The 15,128-nt window shown below is 42.3% G+C and overlaps 1 protein-coding gene and 1 long non-coding RNA gene across 3 annotated transcripts in view; one reads left to right on the top strand and one right to left on the bottom strand.

Moving 5' to 3' along the window:
* Nucleotides 1–15,128, bottom strand: part of shroom2a (shroom family member 2a) — a 182,264-nt gene that overhangs the window by 64,069 nt on the left and 103,067 nt on the right. The gene's annotated exons all lie outside the window — the stretch shown is intronic.
* LOC138738808 (uncharacterized) lies at nt 1,103–13,835 on the top strand. The gene is made up of 4 exons (XR_011341778.1): nt 1,103–1,194; nt 6,220–6,293; nt 11,653–11,759; nt 13,025–13,835. It is a non-coding gene; the product is annotated as an uncharacterized lncRNA (long non-coding RNA).

Raw genomic sequence — 15,128 nt, 5'->3', positions numbered from 1 at the left:
TTCCACCTTTGTCCCAAAAATGTGCAGATTGGCAAGTTAATCAGCCAATGTACAGGATCCCTTGTGTGTGGGTGAATGATAGATTCTGAGGGGAGTTGATGGGAACATGGGAACCGCAGGTTAGAGGAAAATTAGCTGGGAAATGGGAGCCAGAATGCACTCGATGGGCCGAAAAGACCTCTGGCCATGCTGTAAGCAAACGTGTGATTGTTCAGTAACATCAATATGGGATAATATTAAACAGTACATTAGACAGTAATCAGTGTGACCACAGAACAAAATTTTGGTGGTGTCAGTCTCAGGGTTTGCTAAATGAAACAACTCCATTGATCTGGATACAAGTTCAATCCCATCACAACAGCTAGTGAGTTCAAACTCATTGATAAAAATTTGGAAGTGACCACAATATGTGTAAACACCAAATGGTCCACGAATGTGCCAAATTCAGAAATTCTACTACAACCCGCAGACTATTTTGGGATGACTGATTGGCCAAAGCTGCTGAATAAACACGAGTGACTTTCCTTTACCTTTTACAAGGAGAAAAGACAGACGAGTTTGTGTGGTTGAGTCACAAAGCCACCCTCCCATCCTGAGGATTCATGGACGAGCTTCAGGGCAAGGTGAGAGCGTGAAAGTCTCCTAGAGGACATGTAACAACCCCAGCACATCCTGGAAACCCTGGTGCCCGTGACCACGGTGATGGAGGAGCATTTGGGGTGAAATTGGAGACCTTGAGACCATCCATCAGGAGCGCATAGAGAGGTCCTGCATCAGTGGCAGAAGGAGCAAATCACCCCACTGATCACCCCCTTCTCCTCATTCACCTGCTGCCCCATCTGTGGTTCTCACATTGGCTTCATCAGCCCCCTCAGATCCCAAAGAACCAGACTGCAAGGAAGTTCCCCCCCCCCACCCCCACCATCCCACCACCACCCCCACCTCCAGCCCGAGAGACCTCCCAGGAAGGAGAAAATGTCTGTCTTGTGGGTGGGAGTCAGAATTGCAGAGAGTGGAAAGTTTCTCATCCGTGAGTAAACAGGCACGGGCCACTCTAGACTGCGGCCAAGTCAAACACGCTGGGTTCAGTGGGAGTCAGTCTTTCCGAGTCAGACAAGCACTCGGCTGGATGGGGGCCCCGACGCTGATCATAACATCCCAGTTCCAGGCTGAGGGAGACCATGTCGCCGGCAGGTATCCAAGCGTCAACTATAGTCCCCTGACTTTGCCGCACTCCAGCCCCAGCCCGTGAAGATCCCGGGGGCTGCGGGAACCACGGAGCAGCCAGGGTCGGGGGGGGGGGGGGGGGGGAGGGGGTTATCCAGGGCTGTTTCCCGGGGTGCTCGGGAGGGCGGCATTCCTCGCATAGTCTGCGGGCCCCTTCCCCTCCCCAGGTCATTCCAGCTGACCGTCCCCATCTGATCGGTTGCCATGGCCACAGCTCAGCGCAGCGTTAAAGGATCAGCATGCCGGCAGCACCGTGTGTACAGATGCTGTCAGGAAGGTCGCTCTGACAACCCCCCATCCCTCCCTTCCCGCAGAACCATGCAACACGGCTAAGAGTTTGCTTTGCAGCCAGGATCATCGTGGGGAGACGGTCAGACGCGCGGGGAGGGGGGGGGGTCTCCTCCCAGCAACCCCCCCCCACATTCCACCCTCTGTCCCTGGGAAAGGAATTTATCCCCATCCAGCAGCAATTAAAGATCAACCATCGTTCTAATCTTATAAGGACAGAGAGCGAGGCCGTTCAGCCCCCTGCCTCCGTGCTGGGCTGCAGCAGAGAAAGCCCATTGGTCCCGTACGTCTCTGTCGTTCCACAACTTTCTCCCATCAGTTCATTCAATGTTCGGGGCAATTTACAGTGGGCTCCACAGCCTTGGGAGGACACCAGACTGCACAGCATGGGGGTTGGGGTGGGAGGAGAGGGGGCGGGGGGTGGCTCACGCTGTTCCAAACGATATCAAGACAACACCCACGGTCAGGATTGAACCCGCGTCACTGGAGCCGTGAGGTAACCGCTGAGTCACCTCATGGGGAAAAGGCACGGGCACTGACTAATGCTTCATTTCCTTGAGTGATTAAACAGTCCCAGTATTTACTGCTGATTCAGTTGCATCTGATGATAACATTGAGCGTTTATAAGTAACACGTGCAGATGCACCGAAATTCTTGCTTGGTGCAGCCACACCAGGAGACAAAAGATGCACCAACTAAAAAAGTATAAATTACATTGCCACAATCTGCAAGGCCAGAAAAAGAAACAATTAATATAAAAGGATAGATAAATAAATATCTCAGTTGTAGTTAGTGCAAGTGACGTTTCAGTAGAGCAGACAGATGTTTTGGTAGTCCATGGTTAGGGTTAGAGTGGTACCAGGTTCAAGAGCCTGATAGCTGATAGGAAATAAAACTGTTCTTGAACCGAGATGTGCTGGTCTTGGGCTGGGCTTCAGGCTGCCCGAAGGAAACAGCGACACGAAATTGTGACCAGGGGACAACTTGCCTCAGTTGTTGAGGAGGTGTTACCTGGATTGGTGATAGTGCAATCTACTGGAACCTGGGACAAGCCCAATGAAGCAACGGTCAAGACATCACACTAACGCTTCTACTGTTTTTGAAGATTAATGAAATTCAGGTCGTTCCCCCATGTCTCTCTCAACAACCCATCATCAAAAGCCTATTTGCTGGATGCATCACAGTGTGATATAGAACCTGCTCCTCTCAAGATTAGAGAAAGCTGCATAAAGAACTGAGTGCAGCTCAGAACATCAGGTAAACCTCTCTCCCCTCCATGGACTCCACCTTCATCTCCCACTGCCTAGGAGAGGCAGCCAACAAACTGAGGGACCCATCACACACCAGACATGCTCTCTTCTCCATCCTCCTAGAAGTGAGAAGGCTTAAGGGTGTGAAAGATTGCACCACGAGGCTTAAAGACCCTTCCCCAAGAGGGATTGCAGTCGGTGCCTTGGAGTCGGAAACAGCACATTCATATAGGTAATTCTCCTGATGTAAGGGCAGAGAATCTCTTCCTTTATAGTTGGGCTTTTTCACTGCATGAAAGGGCCTAGTTACTTCTCTGCAGCCATCAGGCTTCTGAATGAACCCCACACAACAGTGCTCTCATGCTGCCCTTTTATGCTAATTGAGGTTTTCATTGTAATCCTGTGCTCTTAACATGGCTGTTTGGATGTTAGAGATAACCTGATGGTCTGATGCAGAGGAACCCTTCTCACTGTGAAAGATAAACTTGAACCTTAAAAACTGAAAATACTGTCAGCCATCATAGCCCTATCACAAAATTACACTAGAGAAACACCTGGCGTTTTTTTTTGTCAATCACAGATGTTCACAGAAGATTCAACTTCTCGTTAGGCATTGGTGGGATTTGAACCAGTGACCAGTGCTGAATTACTTGTCCAGTAAAGTCGCTACTGCTCCACTGTGGGTCATGGTGCAGTAGAGAGGTGAGGCTCTCCTTACAAGAAGGGCATTGTGAGGACAACTAGAAACCACCTGGTCTGCCCTCCTCCAGTCAGAGAATCTCATGTAAGACTGAGTAGCTGAGCGGAAGGATTAGGGCTGACCATGGTTATGAGGTCTTCATCACACACTGAGAAAGATCATCCATTCCATCGATATTTCTAAGGCAGGGGTAGGCACCCGTATTCACAGGCTGCTCCACCTTTCAACTAGTGAAGGCTGATCTGATGTCTGGCCACAGCGCTTCCTTCCCTGGGCACTTGGGAAAGAATGATAACTTGGAACAAGTGTGAAAGTGCAGGTCAAAGTACCAGCGTATTTTGTTTTGGACTATTTCATTGACTATAAAATGAAAAAGATACGAAATATGAACATGTCACCCGTGCCTCGACCCACTTCATTTATCTCAGTCATTCCACTATTAGTGTGGATTTTTACCTTTCTTCTATTTAGATGGGGTGTAACTATATCCGTGTACCTATATGTTGCAGATAAGGCTGCCATATCCCAACAAATGTATCATATTTTCTCCCTAAATTGTTCGTAATTTTCTCCAGGGAATATAACACTGCATCTTCGTATTCCATCATGTAATGTTTAGTTGGGAGTCGGACTTCCATGTGACTGCTATATACTTGGCTACCACCAAGGCAACCTTTGCAAACTGAATTTGGTATCTGAAGAGTTTAAAACACAGGTCCAAAATGTTTTCCAGAAGGTACAATTACAGATCCTGTGGAAAATCCACCTTTGTAATTTTTTTTCCAGAATGACCCCCAGGTCCTCCCAGAAGGTCCGGGTTGAACAGATATAGGTTCCAATCTCCACATGTAAAGCACATTTCTGAAATTTCTGATTTAGATTTATGTAATTTTTATGGTGTGGGGTGTAGTTGATGCACCAACCTGTACCTGGCTTTAATAATTGCTGTCATGCTGTCCAGACACAAGTCTGACCAGCACCACTCGTGGATTGTTGTATCACCCACGTCTACCTCTACCTGTATAAGCCCAGCTTCGGGCCCTCACTTTGGAAAAAGCAGAGATGAACTTGCACGTATTCCCCTTTCAAATTAGAATTTCCATGTCACTACACACAGGCAGGGCCATAGATAGTCCCAAATTATCCCTTAAGGAAGATCTTAGCTGGAGATAGCAGAAGAAAGTTTTATTGGAAAAATCATATTTATTTCTTAGTTGTTCAAATGACATAAGCTGCCCTTGCTCATAACAATCCTCGAAACACCTGAACCCCTTCTGGCATCAGTGTCCAGGATTTTGTTATCCAGAGTCATGGGTATTAATTTAAAAGTTTTAGTGTATTGCCTGGGCGGGAGTCCAGGATCTATTGCAGGTCTCACATGCCAGGCTGGGTAACGCACATCACCCAGCTATGTGGCTGTGGACCAGTCACTACAGAGCCATTCCTATTTCTGAGCCACACACCTCACTGACTGAGAAGAGCTAACAATCTGCTCAATTCTACTTTGTCTTAGCTTAGGGAATGCTGAGGGAAAGTGTTGAATCACAGCTTAGCTGGGTGCCCTGCCTTGGTTAACCACTGTGAAAGTTGTCAAAGCACGAGTTACAGACTCATTGCCAGCAGGGACCATCATCATCAGATTTAACCCATCCACACATCCAACTTACATACTGTTGCCCATGAGTAGTAGGTCCAGAGGTCTTAGGCAACAGAACTCAACACCCTCACCTCCTAGGTCAGAGGCTTATGGCCAAGTCTTGTTCCTGAGAAGTGAGAACATCAGGTAGGCTGGCAAATCAATGAAAGATGTGTATCCTTCAGCTGAGTTATTAACCAAGACCTTCTCAGGTAGACTTGAAAGATGCCACAGTATTATTCAGAGAAGAGCAGGACTTATCCCCAGTGGTCGAGCCATTGTTTGGATGCTGGGGCAGTGGAAGTTTGCTGCATCCAAATTGTCTCTTTTGTGCATTCCAACTGTGGAGATAATTCAAAAATACCTCAACACCTCTGGTAAGTCCTGAGACACCAAAGGGTCTCTATAAATGCACACTTTCGTTTCTTTAAACAGAATTTTATTTTACTGCTGCTTTTGTCTGATAATTATACAATGGTGAGCAATATTGGCAGACATTCTGAGTGCCACAGACTGCTGCCCTCAAGGTCATGACAGGGAAACATACGACAGGAAGGTTTTTCCTTTGGAAGACAAAGATTTTCATGAGAAGCTATGAGACATACTTGAAACACAGCCATTAAATTTATGAGCACTCTGTCCCATGAAGCTGTAGGAGGTCATAAAGACGGAGTCTCTTTAATAGGGTGGAACCTGGGGGAGGTGCTACATAGTAAAGTACAACAGAGGGGCTCCAGGGATAGTGAGCCTTGAGCAATCAATGTGTTACCTTAAACCTTCAGATTATGTTGCTGCATAACAACGAGAAAGCCCTAATGGTTCTGTCATTTCCAACATTCTCAGGGGAATGCGACATTCAGATAACCATGGTATCAGAGAAGGAACCAGCTTGAAAGTGCCTGCCAGTACTGAGCACACTGACAGAGATCACCTCCTTTAAATGGTGAACAGCACTGGACATCTGGGGTTGTCAATTCTACAGATCAGGTCTGCATTTTGCTGGAATTAAGGATCAATTGCAGGATATGAGGAATTTAGGAGAAATAAACTGGTATTAACAAAGTATTACTTACTTATTGAAGACAAAATGAGGCCATTCATTTCACATTAACTCCCAGGGTGTAGGAGGAAGCTGGAGCATCTGGAGGAAACCCACAGCGGTCACAGGGAGAAGGATGGAACTTCCCATGAGGTAAGGATCAAATCTGAGCTGCTGGAGCTGTGAGCCTAGAGTTAGCTGCTGCTCCACTGTGTGGCACCTGGAACCATTGCTCCATCATCCTTTTGTTTCTTAGGAGATGGTGGAAAAACTGCTCCTGGATTGGATGGGGTGGTTGGAGGTGGGAGATCACCTCCAAAAGGGAACACGGAGCAATGACAGTCAAAAGGCAGCTGGATATTCATGTCTAGGGTACAGGGTACCAAGGGAGCCTCACATGGTTTACTTTAGGCATTACACACATGCAGGGATGTTGAAAGAGGAGGGGGACAGAGGACAGCCCCAACCAATAATCAGCACATACAGATATGCTCGTAAACACAACTTGATTCTATTTAAAGTGTTCCTCCAAAAGCAGACAAATTTAAATTCCTGCTTGCAGCCCTTCTTTGTCATGCACAAAGTGACCAGGGCAAGGATGATCGTGCACCAGCATTCCTAGGAATTCTCAGGGTCTGACCCAGACAACCAAGTCTCCAGAGTCTGGCCTCAGCCACAACTCACATCTTCTCAGGTCCATGGGCACTTGTCCAAATCAAGGTCATTCTGCCTACTCCTAATAATATGTGAAACCAGTAGCTGAGAGGTCCAGTATCAGCTCACTAGAAAAGTTCCCAAGAACATACCAGGGTCATTGTGCTGTGAGATGTGATGGAGCTGAACTTTGATTACAATCAAAAACTAAAAAGCCTGAAGGCACATCTCGTTTCTGCACCTAAAACTCGTATTCACGCATGCACGCTCACACCTCCCAGTTCAGACGCTTATGTTCAGACATCTCTAGTATTCTCGTGTGCCCACGTCTTTGGGTGTTCAAGTCTATAAAGTCTGTTGGGAAGCTGCAGTCAGTGCAGTTAAAAAGGAATTTTTTAAAAATTCGTTGAAGACCTGCACATAGTTCCCCCTTACAACATACTTTGCGTTTATGTTCTGCTATAACTAAAACTTAGTTACTTCAGACCAAGTGCAGCAATGACATTTGGAATAATGAAGTGTTCATTATAATGAATACAGAAATGGTAGGAAACACACAGTAGCTCAGGCAGTATCCATGAAAAGAGCAACAAGAGTTGCTTGTGAACAAGAGTTCACAAGGCAAGGAAGAAGCATGGGTAACATCTCCGGTCTTCCAGCTGAAATGCAAACACTCCTCTCTTCGCAGCTGCCGCCTGATTTTCTGAGTGTTTCCATCATTTTGTTGACTTTATTTCAGATTTCCAGTGCCAGAGAATCAGATTTTCTTGTCATGAATATGTGTCACAAAATTCATAGTTTTGTGGCAATATTACAGGTGCAAAATTCCTAAAAGTCCCATTTTTTTAAAAGTAGGGCCAAAGAAGAGAAAGTGAGGTGCCGTCTGTGATTCAGAAATCTGATGTTGATGGGGAAGAAGCTGTTTTTGTTCATTTTCAGGCTCCTGTATCTCCTTCCTGCTGGTAGCAGTGAGAAGAGGACATGGCCTGGGTGGGATAGAGGCTGCTTTCTAGAGACGCTGCTTCTTGCTTTTTAAAGTTTTTCTTTACAATTAAACATTAAATCACTGGTTTTCAAACTTTTTCTTTCCACCCACATCCCACCTTAAGCAATCCCTTACTAATCACAGAGCACCGATGGCATAGGGATTCCTTAAAGTGGATTGTGAGCGAAAACAAAAAGTTTGAAAACCACTGCATTAGAGAATCATATTGATGGAGTACTGCATTATCCACTCTCTAAAACAGGAATAAAATATTCCCTTGTGGCACTAATTTAATGAATGTTTTATCACAATAAAAAATGTGCTAAATAAATCATCAAAGTTTCAGATCAGAAGGAGATGGCCATTGTCCAAAACTGGATAATAGACTAATTCCCTAATTCTTCCATCAATGGATTCAACTCTTTGAATGCTCCTTCAGTTACTTTCAGATATGGGATGTGTTCTGTCTCCACCACTTTCTCAGCCACTAATTCTACAGCCTCCATGCTACTTAAGGCACAGTATTTAAGTTAAAAACATTTCTTTCCACCTACTGCAAGTATCTCAAAGACCATCAAAAACTGAAAGTCCTCCACCTCTGCGACTTCAGGCATTTCCATTTCCTCTGTCCTTTCTAATTCACTGTCTTGACTTCACATATATTTGCCATTTACATAGAAGGTAGTCATTTGATTCATCAAGTCCATGCTGACTCCCAGCAAAGCAAAGCTAAATTCCCATCTTCTCTTGTAACCCTGCATTTATTCCATTAACTTGCACCGATTGGTCATGTACATTCACCAGCTAACCTACCAGGTAATCTTTGGGACTTGGTGGAAACTGGTCACATGGAAAATGTGGCAGAGGTCAGGATTGAACCCAGGTCTCTGGGGCTGTGAAGCTGCTGCTCTGCCAGTTGTGCTAGCTTTGTCCTTGAGCTTTTCCTTCCTTCAGAGTGAGCCACACTTCTCTCACAACATTGATACTCACTACAAACAAAGGCAACTCTTACCATGAGTGCACTTACTCGGACTTCCTTGATAAAGATAACCATTCCACTCCACCTGAAACACCATAAAATGGAATTAAATGTAGCAAAAGCAACCATAGTTTACCTTGTCAATCCTAGCATGGTGTTGGAACTTAACTAGCAACCTGCAAGTCAAATCCCATCATTACAAGATGTTATTAGATCTAATAATGAACCAGGAAATAAATTACAAAAATGAACATGTACTTTCATTGTCTTTTATAACTTCAAGATCTACTTTAACTGGCCAAGAAGAAAACAATCTGCAGAAGGAACTCAGTGGGTCGAGCAGCATCCATGGTGGGGAAAGAATGGTTGACATTTTGGGTTGGAGTCCTTCATCAAGGCCACTGAAGAACCCAAAACATTGATCATTCACTGATTTTGCTCAACCTGCTGAGTTACTCTAGCAGATTGGTTTTTACCTCCAGGTTCCAGCATCTGTTGTCTTTCATGACTCCTTTTTACCCAAGTAACTACTCTTTTGAAGAAGAATACAGCAGCCACTTCACAAACTGCAATCTCCCACAACTCAGGATGACCTTCTTGTGAAGTTGAATGAAGGGTAAATGTTGGGTTAGGTCTCAGACAAAGGGTGCCATTAAAGAAAAGGTGTCTTTGGCCCAGCATCTTTCCCTGAGAGATGGGAGCTACAAAAGTACTTGCTGCAAAGTCAGCCTAGCCCCAGTACTTAAAGCTCTAGTGTCAGTCTTCAAATATTGGCCTTCTGACACAGACTCACTGAGCCATGGCTGTGAATGGCCAAATGTATGGACACACCTTCACATCCATCAGAGGAAGCAAACTCCCACAACAGGAGATGACAATATATCTCTAGCCCAAGAATAAGACTGTACTTTTAATTTAATTACCTTATGCAGCATTTCTTCGCACATACTTTATAGATGTTCCATTCAGCCTAGGTGCTTATAGTTTCACAGAAAATTTACAAGGAAGGAGACCATGCAGCCCATCATGCCTGCCAAAGAACAGATACCAGCCTATTCTCAGCTGCCAGAACAGGTATCCTCCAAGTACATTAAACCCTATTATTCCACTCTTCGGAAATACCATCATTTCAATATCTAGCTCACGGGTGCCCTGCTCCTGCACTCCCTTTAAATGCATGGCATCTGGTTCTCTTTCCACACTCCTTTTGAACTAACAGGAGCCCAATTTCCAATGCTCCGTTTAAATTCACTGGGTCCTCGTTTCCCACTCTCTTTCTGAACTCACCAGAGCCTTTTCTTCCAACACTCTCACATTCATGGTGAGATCTATCATTCAAAAATAGCTCTTCACCTACTCATATTCAATGGTTACATGACATCATGTGTTACCTAAGTTTGTAAAACAAATTAGATATAACATCAAAGGTGCCAACTTTGAATTTGATGAGATGTGGGGCCCGTTCATGGATTATTATCACAACGTGAAGATTTAAGGTGTACAGATAATCTGGAGACTCCCTGTCCGGTATCTGAAAGTCGTTATTCGATTCATATCTATATAATTTATACATTAACTTTGTTTAGAGAAAGGGGTTGGATTATTAGGGCTTTTTATTAGTAGAGATAAACTAGTTAAAGATGGGTTTAACTGCGGATCCTTAATATTGATCATATCACAGAATAAGACAAAAATAGCTGAGAAGCATAAAATCCCCTTTTTTTATATAAAGGAATCAATTATATCTATTTTATATTCAATATTGAACATGAATTCTGACTATCTTATGGATTAACTGTGAACTCAATATAATCATAGAATTCAATGTTTTGAATGGGATAAGTTAAGTAAATAATAATGGATGCAGTTCTGATTTACAATTTTTGTGTGATAGGTATTCGATATGATTTGATTTGCTTTATTAATTAGAAGAGCATGCATAAATGTTTAAATTCAATGAAAATATTTTAAAAAGGAAAAGGAAATATATTATTGTGCCATGTCTTAAAAGAAAAGTGTGTTGGTTTATTAGTCAGAGTACTAACCAAATGTTCAACACCTCCAGAGAGCAAGTTCCAGTTCTCCTAGCACCTTTGGGTTGAAACATCTTTCCCCACCTCTCCTCTAATTCCTCTCCGACTTCCTTTAAATTCACACAACCATCTCACTGGGCTTCCAGAGACAGAAATCCCTTAACTGTGCTTGGGTTCCCAAATTATTTATCTTGGCTTGGTGACTTCAATGCAGCAACACTCAATGCCCCTCATCCCAGCTGATGTAATTATAGCCTTGAAACCCAGCAGCATCATGAGTAGGAGGAGGGACATGGGGGATGCCTGTGATCATCTGGATCCTTATGTTCAGGAGAAACACTGCACTGAATCCTGGGCACATCTACTTGGCAGGGGCTCAAAACCAACGGGCAATTCAGGACAGGGCAGGGCAATTTACTCTTTCCTTAAAAATAGAGGACTTAAATGATGGTTCACATCATCGAGCCAAACCAAGATAATCTTGGTACTGCTGCAGGAATTCTGTGTGGATAGATATTTGGTCTTTTGGAAGTGATGTCATGTGCTTTCACCCTTCAGAGTTAATATCCAAAAATCAATGCAGTTCTGCCTGGAGTGCTGGGCCCTGGTCCAACAAAGTTCATTGCTAAAGAAAATGCAACAAATGCTGGAAATCTGAAATAAAAACAGAAAGAGCTCAAAACATTCAGCAGATCAGACAGTACACGTACGTGGCCATACACCTGTCCAATTCATCCACAACTGTCCAGCGTATGCAACAGGAGTTTAGTGAATGTAACAGCGTCCTAGTGCATGTAACAGCTGTTCAATGCATGTATAAATTGTCCACTGCATTTAACAGTTAATCTTTTGCTGCTACAGTCTGAGGTCCCCATTCACTTCAAAAAGACTTCCATTATACCAATGCGCAAGAACAAGTGATCTGCCTGAATGACTATTCAACGGTGGGCAGCACAGTTAGTATAGAGGTTAGTATAACACTGCTACAGCAATAGCGAATGGGGTTCGAATCTGCCACTGTCTGTATGGAGTTGGTACCTTGTCCCCGTATCTGCATGGATTTCCTCCAGGTGCTCCGGATTCCTCCCACCCTTCAAAACAAATGGAGTGGTTGTCAGTCAATTGGGTGTAATTGGGCAGCACAAGCTCGTGGGCTGAAAAGGCCTGTTATTGTGCTAGATCTTTTAAAAATTTAAGAAAATTTAAATGTGAAATGTTTTACTTATTCCCATCACGATGGAGTGCTTTGAGAGGATTGTTATGAAGCAAATTAATTCCTGTTTCAGGAAGGATTGAAACCCACTTCAATTTGCCTACCACCACAACTGGCCTCTGCTTTGCATTAGATCACAAAAAAAACCTACACATCATTGTACTTGATGCCTCAGCCACCTCACAAAGCCAAGGCCAACAGCCTAAAGTAACAGTGAACACACATTGTTCAATTACAATGAACACACTGAACAATTACAACAGAGTTTCAGGTGACAGGTACAATCCCTACTGAAGGGTCTTCAATACAGCTTGGTGTTTACCACCATCTTACCACAAAACTAATAACCAACCTCAGGGATCTGGAACATTGCTCATCCCTCTGCAAATGATCTTCAATTTCTTCCTCAACAGACCCCAATCAGTGCGGATCAGGAACATTACCCATCCACCACCTCAGTGACCATCAACATGGGGGAACCTCAAAGGCTGTGTGCTCAGCCTCTGCTCTTTTCCTTCTGTACGTATAATTGCACAGCCAAGGTCAGCTCCAACAGAATCTGACATCGCTGTAGTTAGTCGAATAAGAGGAAATCAGAAGTCAGAATACATGATGGAGATCAAGAACCTGATTAGAATATAGTGGATATTTGGAAGGGAAGGACAAGGCTCCACATACCTGAGAGGTACAGACAGATAGTTTATAAGAGGTGGAGAGGGACATTACCTTGGAGGACTTTTCCTGGAGCTAGCACATTATTTTTAATATTTTTTTACTTTTCACACTGTGAACCATATCAACCAAAATATGTACAAATGTTTCTCATTAAATATAACACAGTGGCATTTTCTCCCTTTTTTCCCCCTTTCCCTCCCTCCCCTCTTCCCACCCCCCTCCAAACATATACAATACAATAAAAACATAAAACAATATCTTCACACAAAGGAAAATAAACAAGAAAAATGCGTCATCTATTTGTTACACACTGAATCAAGTCATTTTGTCTTCTTATCATTTTAGGGGATGGAGGTCCGAGGCAAGCTCTCTCTGTTATGTTCCATGTATAGTTCCCAAATATGTTCAAACAATGTGACCTTCTTTTTTAAATTATATGTTATTTTTTCCAATGGAATACATTTATTCATTTCCATGTACCATTGTTGTATTCTCATGCTCTCTTCCATTTTCCAAGTTGACATTATGCATTTTTTTGCTACAGCTAAAGCTATCATAATGAATCTTTTTTGCGCTTTATCCAATTTGAGGCCTAATTCTTTACTTCTTATGTTACTTAAAAGAAAGATCTCTGGATTTTTTGGCATGTTATTTTTTGTAATTTTATTTAGTATCTGATTTAGTTCTTCCTAAAACGTATTCACTTTCATACATGCCCAAATTGCATGTATTGTTGTTCCCATTTCCTTCTTACAGCGAAAACATCTATCTGATAATGTTGGATCCCATTCTTTTAATTTTTAAGGAGTGATATATACCCTGTGTAACCAATTATATTGTATCATGCGTAACCTTGTGTTTATTGTATAACATAACTTTTCCCATGCTTCATTTTTTATCTTTATGTTTAAATTCTTTTCCTAATTTTGTTTACATTTATAGTTTATTTCATCATTTTCCTTATCTTGCAACTTGATGTATATTAATCTTTTTATTATCATTGTGTCTGTAATCACATATCAAAGCTGCTTCCTTCAGGTAATCTCAATCTGTTTCCCAATTTATCCTTTAAATAAGCTTTCCATTGATGATATGGAAACATTACACCATGAATTATTCCATATTTGTACTTCAACTGTTCAAATGTTAATAAATTATTTCCCAAAAAACAATTTTCTATTCTTTTGATTCCTTTTCTCTCCCATTCTCTAAAGGAAAGGTTATCTATTGTAAAAGGGATTAGTGGACTTTGTGTCAAAAATAATTTTGGTATTTGGTAATTCGTTTTTTTCCTAAGTGGATCTTCTTCCATATATTAAGTAAATGATGCAATACTGGTGAGCTTTTATATTGCACCAACTTTTCATCCCACTTATAAAGTATATGTTCTAGTACCTTCTCCCCTATTTTATCTAGTTCTATCTTAGTCCAGTCTGGTTTTACCCTTGTCTGGTAAAAATCTGATAAATACCTTAATTGTGCTGCTCTATAATAATTTCTAAAGTTTGGTAACTGCAAACCACCTTGGTTGTACCTCTCTGTTAATTTATCTAATGCTATCTTCGGTTTCCCCTCTTTCCACAAGAATTTCCTTATCATTCTCTTTAGTTCATTAAAGAATTTCTCTGTTAAGGGAATTGGTAGCAATTGAAATAAGTATTGTATCCTTAGGAACACATTCATTTTAATGCAGTTTACCCTCCCTATCAACGTTAGCGGTAATTCTTTCCAATGTTCTAAGTCTTCCTACAATTTCTTTATTAGTGGCTGATTATTTGGTTTGTACAAGTGGCTTAAGTTATTATCTAACCTGATACCTAGGTATCGGATTGCTTGTGTTTGCCATTTAAATGGTGATTCTTTTTAAAATTCTGTATAATCTGCATTACTCATTGGCATCACTTCACTTTTCTTTGCATTGATCTTGTACCCTGATATTTCTCCATATTCCTTCAACTTCTTATGCAATTCTTTTATTGATATCTCTGGTTCTGTTAGGTATACTATGATGTCATCTGCAAATAACTCCATCATGTATTCTGACTTCTGATTTCCCCTTATTCGACTAACTACGGTGATGTCAGATTCTGTTGGAGCTGACCTTGGCTGTGCAATTATACATACAGAGGGAAAAGAGCAGAGGCTGAGCACGCAGCCTTTGAGGTTCCCCATGTTGATTTTATACTCTTTCTCCTTTACTTTTATCCCTTTTATTTTATTTTCTACTCTTATCAGTTCTGCCAAAGGTTCTATTGCTAAAGCAAACAATGAGGGGGGATAATGGACATCCCTGTCTAGTTGACCTACTTAATTTAAATTGGTTTGATACATATCCATTTACTGCTACCTTCCCCAATGGTCCATTATACAATGTTTTAATCCAATTAATATACTTTTCTGGTAGATTGAACTTCTGTAATACTTTAAACAAGTCGTTCCACTCTACTCT

This window comes from Narcine bancroftii, chromosome 7, assembly GCF_036971445.1.
Source record: "Narcine bancroftii isolate sNarBan1 chromosome 7, sNarBan1.hap1, whole genome shotgun sequence".
Classification (NCBI taxonomy): domain Eukaryota; kingdom Metazoa; phylum Chordata; class Chondrichthyes; order Torpediniformes; family Narcinidae; genus Narcine; species Narcine bancroftii.
Note: the sequence above shows the minus strand (reverse complement) of the source record. Positions and strands in the feature narration are given on the sequence as shown.